Raw genomic sequence first — 6,000 nt, 5'->3', positions numbered from 1 at the left:
ATGAAAAATATTCTCATCAATTTCTTAATTGATTTGAGATTTATTTGAGATTCTAGTTCAATTATGTTATTTTTCTTCATTTTTAATTGTTTAAAATTAGTTTCTGCTTTTAAAAAATGATGAAATTTTTTGTCAAACCTTGTTTGACCATGTTGAACTTATGATGATCCAATTGGACTTTTCCAAGTTGATTTGAATTGGAATTGAAGTTTGACCTCTATTTGTTTATTTTAATTCAAGTATTATTTTAATTCCAAAAATATTTTTATTGTTTCTTGACTTCTAAGCTTCATCTCACTTCTGTTTACCATTGATTGATGATGATCTCATTCATGTTTGATCAATGTGTATTGATTATGTTATTTGAATTTCAATTATGTACATTCCATTTCTTCTTTTTCTTTTTCTTTTTGATCAATGAGTTAATGATTGGTGGTTAGCCTTGACATATGAGGGGCTTAACCTTCTTTGATCCAAATCAAATTCATCTTGATCAAATATCAAGTGAATTAATTTGTATTAGAGATAGGTTGCTTCTTGGTCAAGCAAAAAACCTAAATCCATACAAGATCATTCTTCTTTTCTTTTGGCATGGCAAGTTGTAGGAGCTTGGCTTACTAGTCATGGTCTCTAACTTGTGTTTGTATGCCTATAGTTTTATTGATCGGCCTCAGATAGGTGTGACTACTACATTAGTCCACTTACGATTGCTTAACATAGCGCTAAATTGCCTTATGGCACACTAACACTAACTACTAACTTTTAAGTCAAGCATTTAATTCTTGCAATTTACTTTAATGCAATTTAATTTTTTTCTTATTAATTCATTTGTCTTTGCCCTTTACTCACTTGAGCTCATGTTTATGTTAATGCAATTTGCCTTTTGCTCACTTGAGCATATTATTGTGTATATACTATTGTCTTGTGCTTTGTTTTGTTTTGTTTGTGTGAACCCAATGCAAATGGAGAAAGGACTTAGATTTTAGGACCTTACCTATGCTAAATGGAGCCAAAGAGCAACTAGGCCTCATGCCTTTAGAATGCTAAAATTATCAAAGAGCAACTAGGCCTCATGCCTTTAGAATGCTTAATCTTGAAGGTGCATTGAAAGGACCCTCAATTCTAAACTCACTCTTGTCCATTCTTTCTATTGCATTGTGGAACTTTTTGATTTGTGTGTTCTTGTGATAGGGATACCAAACATGAGATACTTAGAAGGACCATTGTCATGAGCAACCAAAATGAGAGAGACAAGTCCAATTGGAAGATTCCTAGGAGCTTGATTGATCATTTGCTTGAGTTATTTGCTTATTGCTTGCTAAATCCAAAGGAAAGGAGCAACTTGGATCATCTTTATGATCTTAAGAAGGGAACTCCAAGTGGTTTTATTTCTTTTCCCTCATCTTTGCATGTTTAGGACCTAGCCCTTCTCTTCTTCTCTCCACTCTAACCAAAGCCAAACTTTTTGTGCAAACATTAACATTGCTTTTAAAAAATTAGAAACCTAGGCACTATGCCTTTGATTTTTCAAACTCTTTTTTTATAATCTTATTTTGAATTGAACTTTAAGTCAACTTTGACTTTATTTTGTGAATACTTTTCATTTGTAAATACAACTCACTCAAACGTTTTTGTGGTTCCAATGACCACTTTTACCAAAGCTTTTCATAAACATTAGCTATTAGGTTTTAGTTATCCTAGAGGTTGATATAATACTCACCTATATCCTTAGTGATGGACTATAAGTCTTCCATGCTTATTATAGGGTTAACCCCTCACTAGCATGTTGAAGCTCTCCTCACATGGTGGATTTGTGGTTCTACGTTGAGTTTTCTCCCTTTGATAACAAAAGACCTTAAGGCTTTTGACCAATCAATTCACTAACTTCTTTTGAGATTTTTACCCCGAACTATGAGGTTTTGATCCTACTTTTAAGATGGTACGTAGGCAATGGGTTTATCCATTCAAACACAAAAATTGTAAATAAATTGTATATTCTTTTCTCATCTCCCCAATCATGTTTGCACAAATATTTTCTCAAATACCAACCTACCATACAACATTTATAAAACGGGATCCCTTAGAGTACTAAGGATGTTTTGGGTGCTTAAAACCTTCCCATTGCATAACCAACCCCCTTACCCAGATCTCTGACATTTTTATTAGTTTTTGATTTGATAAAACTTCTCGATTTTTGTTCGCTTTCTAACCTTTCCTTTGGATAAATAGAAGTGCGGTGGCGACTCGAATTGTATGATTTACTTTTAATTTAGTAAATAAATTTAAAGGTAACGAATACCCCGCTACAGTATGTAACTTACCATCCATGCCAAGCTTCTTTTTAAAGACCCACTTGCATCATATAGGGTTAACTACAATAGGAGGCTCTACCAAGGTCCAAACCTGGTTTGTGTACATGGAATCCATTTCAGATTGCATGGCTTCTAGCCACTTCTCAGACTCAGGACTAGTTATGACCTCTTGGTAGGTCACAGGCACATCTTGATCCATGAGTAATACATCACCTTGATCAGTTATGAGATATCCATATATCTCAGGTAGGCGACGTATCGTGCTTGACCTACGCTAGTCTTGTTCTACTTGAGCAGGTTTATCTTCCACAACTACTTTTGTTTCCTGCTCTAATTCCTCCATAGGTGTATCAATGCTTTGTGATTCTTGAATTTCTTCAAGCTCTAATTTCCTCCCACTGATTCCTTTGGAAATAAAATATATTTCTAGGAAAACTCTAGTTCGAGTAACAAACACTTTGCCCTCAGAAGGATTGTAGAAGTAATACCCTCTTATTTCTTTAGGATACCACACAAATAAGAATTTTCCAGATTTGGGCTTAAGCTTAGTTGAAATTTGTCATTTCACATAAACTTTGCAACCCCAAACCTTCATGTAAGACATATGTGGTTTCTTACCACTCCATATCTCATATGGTGTCTTCTCAACCTTTTTGGATGGAACACGGTTAACTGTGTTAGCTAATGCCAATAGTGCATGACCCCAAAAGGAGTTTGAAAGATCGACGTGACTCATCATGGATCGGACCATGTCTAACAAGGTTCGATTTCTTCTCTTATATACACCATTCCATTGGGGTGTTCTAGTAGGAGTAAGTTGGGATAGAATCCCACACTCTTTCAGATGGTCATCAAACCCTAGGCTTAAATATTCACCACCTCGATCTAATCAAAGAGTTTTAATATTCTCACCTAGTTGGTTTTGTACTTCAATCTTGAATTCCTTGAATTTTTAAAAGGACTTTGATTTGTGTTTCATTAAATACACGTAACCATGTATACTAAAATCATCAGTAAATGTGATGAAGTACTGAAAACCTCCTCTGGTTGGTATGTTCAATGGTCCACATACATCAATATGTATGAGGGCCAAAAGATCATTAGCTCTTTCACATTTTCTTGTGAATGGAGTCTTTGTCATCTTTCCAATTAAACAAGATATGCATGTCTCATATGATTCATAATCAAAAGAGTCTAAGAGTCCATCTTTATGGAGTTTGGAAATGCATTTCTGATTTATGTGGCCTAATAGAAAATGCCAAAGGTAAGTTGGATTTAACTCATTAGGTTTCATCCTTTTAGTATTAATATTATAAATAGGCATTTCAAGATCAAGGACATATAGTCCATTATTCATTTGTTCAGTAGCATAGAATATATCATCCAAATAAATGGATCAACAATTGTTCTTTATTATGAATGAAAAATGAAACTTGTCCAAACAAGAAACAAAAATAATATTCATGCTAATTGCAGGTACATAATAATAGTTCTCTAACGGAATTATTAAACCACTAGGTAAAGTCAATACACAAGTCCTACGGCTAAAGCAACAACCTTTGCTCCATTGCCAACTCGTAGGCCAATTTCACATTTAGCCAAATCTCTACTCCTTTTTAGCCCTTGCACATTGGTACAAATGTGAAAACCACATCCAATATCTAATACACATGATACATAAGTAGACAGATTAATTTCAATAACAAAAATACCTGAAGTTGAACTCTCTACTCCGTTCTTCTTATATTGCAAGTATTTTAGAAGTTTCTCTTCTAGTGTCCGGTTTTACCGCAATGGAAGCAAGTGCCATCCTTTGCTAGGCATCCACTAGGATTAAAAGAAGGAGAAGTGGGTTTGGGTTTGGCAACTTCCTTGCCTTTCCCTTTACCACCCTGCTTAGTGGACCTTTTATTCTGTTTCTTTCCACTTCCGATCATCAGAATGGACTTCCCTTTTGACTTCAGATTATGCTCAGCAGTTCTTAACATGCCTAGCAATTCAGGAAGAGTTTTGTCCATATCATTCATGTTAAAATTAAGGACATATTGACTGAAGCTCTCTGGAAACAATTGCAATATCAAATCACTCGCAAGTTCCTTTTCGAGGGGAAAACCCAACCTCTCAAGGTTCTCCACAAACCCAATCATCTTGAGCACATGGGGACCTACAGGGGCTCCCTCAGCTAACTTGCCTTGAAAAAAGGATTTTAAAACTCCAAACCTTTCATGCCTTGCCTGCTCTTGATAGAGCATCTTCAGGTGTCTGATCATATCGAACGCTGTCATGTTCTCATGTTGCTTTTGCAACTCCAAGTTCATGGTAGCTAGCATGAGGCAAACACTTTCATTGGCATCATCGACATGCTTCTTATAAGCATCTTTTTCTGCATTAGGTGCAAAACTAGGAGGTTCCTCTTCAAGAACAGATTCCTCCAAGACATACAACTTTTTATCATGCTTGAGTATAATCCTCAGATTTCGGTGTCAATTCAGAATATTTGTCCTAGATAATTTTTCCTTATCAAAGATTGATCTAAAAATGTTGTTATAGGTGTTTGTTGTCATGGTAATCTACATGGAAAATATGAAAATATAAGTATCATTAAAATAACATATTTAATTAGACCTTTAATTAAATATGCTCCCACTATTTTACTCAAAACAAATGACCCTCACCATTTGATTCGAAAAATCTCGTTGGAAGATTTTCTAGTGGGTCAAGATGCACATTTCAATTTTTTTTAAGACCGCGTAGGCGGATTACATAAAACTAGGTTATTTAGGTAGGAACTCCTTCCAATTGTATCTAATACAACTCTCAAATATTTTAGTTGGGTGAATGACTCCTTATTCCAATCCATCATATGGATCATTTCCAACTCTTGCTTCTAAACGTATATAATCTTATTATAATTTGTTTAGTTAAGTTTGACCCGTTGTTTTAGAAATTTGATATTACAATTATCCCATCACATCTTACTAATATAGAACATGCACCTCGCGTAGGCGAAACCTACATTATTCGATACTAGTCTTAGTGAGTGCTAAAACTTTGAAAGCATAATCTTAATATTTAATTTGAGGGAATTTGCAATTATTTTGATCTCACCGGCTTATTTATTATATAAATCATCTCTCATATGCATCATCATACATTCACATGCGTCAACATACATACAAAATAAAACAGTTATGGCCCCTAGCGCAATTGTTCACCCAAGCCAATGAGAGAACCTAAGCTAACCTAATAACGATCTAAGCTTATCCAAGAAAGATTTTCAAGGTTGTCCTCCTTTGATATTGTATCATTCTCTTTTTTCATTATATTAAATTACATAAAAGAAACTCGTTTTACATACGAGGGAGTGAGATGAGAAAAGAACTTACATTAAGAGATTAAAAAGTGAGGCACGACACGCAGACCGTATTTTAAAATCCCAAAAACAAAATAAAGGAAAAATAAGGCCATAATTGATCAACATAAGACAATAATAATAAACACATTATTATTATTATTAATTTAAATTATTTTAATTAAATAAACCAAATTAAATTTCGGAGATTGATCATACAACGTAGAGTTAGCTGGGGGTTCTGCTGCCCGGTCAGGGGAAAATGGTTCCCTAATTGCAACTCTTATGCAGTCACAACCCTAATCGCATAACTCTTTGATAGCACAACCCTTTTAC

The sequence above is a fragment of the Lathyrus oleraceus genome, chromosome 5, assembly GCF_024323335.1.
Source record: "Lathyrus oleraceus cultivar Zhongwan6 chromosome 5, CAAS_Psat_ZW6_1.0, whole genome shotgun sequence".
NCBI classification, from domain to species: Eukaryota; Viridiplantae; Streptophyta; class Magnoliopsida; order Fabales; family Fabaceae; genus Lathyrus; species Lathyrus oleraceus.
This window is presented reverse-complemented; position numbering follows the sequence as displayed.